This window comes from Drosophila bipectinata, chromosome XR (assembly GCF_030179905.1).
Source record: "Drosophila bipectinata strain 14024-0381.07 chromosome XR, DbipHiC1v2, whole genome shotgun sequence".
NCBI lineage: Eukaryota > Metazoa > Arthropoda > Insecta > Diptera > Drosophilidae > Drosophila > Drosophila bipectinata.
This window is the reverse complement of record NC_091735.1, coordinates 13,709,718-13,711,509: the sequence shown is the minus strand read 5'-3', so window position 1 is coordinate 13,711,509 and position 1,792 is coordinate 13,709,718.

The following is a 1,792-nucleotide window of genomic DNA, read 5'->3' as shown; positions in this document are numbered from 1 at the left end:
ATAGTATGCGGCTACTGCCGCTTGTCTCCAGGAGACGTATGCGCCCTGTGCTCCCGTAAATTCGGGCAGGCAGTTGACGGCATCTAGGGGCTCGTCACATTTGACGTCGTCCCTAATTTCTATAGGTTTATAGGCTTTAATTTGGGGAGCTTCCGCTTGGGCGGGAGCGATTTGTGTTGCGTCGACCCGTTCGGCCAGTTTTTGTATAGCTAGACGTAGCTCATTTTGTCTACGCTGGCTTTCAGTATTGGCTTCCCGAAAGGCATGGTTAACGGCCGCCTGTATAGTGGCCGTCATTTGTTCCATGCTGAATGCCATATTTGCGGCCTCGGACTCAGAGTCGCTGGGGAATTTTCTTATACTCCTTTAGAGGTGAAAAGGGCTGCTCATGTGGAGCTGTACCCATAATATCGCCCAAAAGAATTAATGCGTGCTCGAATTGCATGTCTATAGAGACATTTGGGCTTGTGGGGGGTTCGCGGGGGCTGAGCCGCCGCTTCAGTTATGTGTGCGAGCTCGTCGAACTGCGCTGTTGCCTTGCCAAGTAGAGACAAGGTGAGGGGTGCGCGGGGACTGAGCCGCCGCTTATGCAAACAGAGAAAAAAAAACAACAAAAACAACAAAGTGCCACACTGCATGCGCGGCCGTATCGTGTTCTCGAAAGTGGAGTGGGGAAACAAAACGGAAAAGAAAAATAAATAACCAAAACTGCGCGGCTAATACCAAGAATTCTTGTGTAACAAAAAAGACATATAAAAGCTGAATTAAATACACGCGATTATATGAATTATTTCCGATTGAAATTTAAAATTTTTTGCCAGCGATTTTTTGGTTTTGGTTAGGAATTTTTATTCCGCACTTTTTGTGTTATGTAGAAATATTCATTTATTTATTCACAAAAATAGAAATGCAAACAATATTGGGACAATAATTGGTTTAGATATTTTATAATAGGTAAACAATGTTAATGCCAAACCGTCAGCCAACTAATAAAGATTATTTAAAAAATTTTTTTTTTTTTTTTAAATTTTATGGGGCTGCAGTTTTTTTGTTAGCGTAAGGCACAATATTTTACTATTCTTGCCCTTCTTTCTTTTTTTTTTTTATACACAAAAAAAAATTCATGCAGACATAGAAAAATGGTGTAAATAAAAGTGCTCACTTACATGGTTCTTTTGCGTTGGGCGCCAGTAAATATAAATTGATTGGTAGTTAATGTAATGGTAGTTAGTTATCCCTCGCTGCAGTCGACGATGCTGCAGACGCCGGAGATATTTGTGAGATGATTTCCCCTTGCGGTTGCAGGGGGGGTGTTGCCACTCCTTATAGGCAGTGGTTGAGATCCCTGGCGGTTGCCGGGGGGGATCCTTCCTGTAACAGGAGTTATGATGGGAGCACTTGCCCCGTTGTCACGGCCCTTGAGGCGCGGTGACCAATTCAACAAATGAATTTACAAATTAACGGCAGTGCCGGAGATTGGTTTTATGCTCTTTATTGTATGAGACTCTGACACCAACTGAAACTTAAAGCTAACAAAAAGTATTTCATAGCGGCCACGCAAATGTGCAGTGCTTGCCGCTATGCATGGGCTTCCGGCCAGACGCTATGTCAGCAGTTTGGCCAGAGCGAACTCTTAAATAATCGGACATTGCCGCTGCTTGGTTAACGTCAGTTAACTTACATACCATCATATATAACTCTTGTATTCCTGGTTTCGTTCCAAAAAGGTTACTGTTAGGTACTAATCAACTTAATCAGTGATCCCGCTCTTTTATACTTTTTAATAATTCAC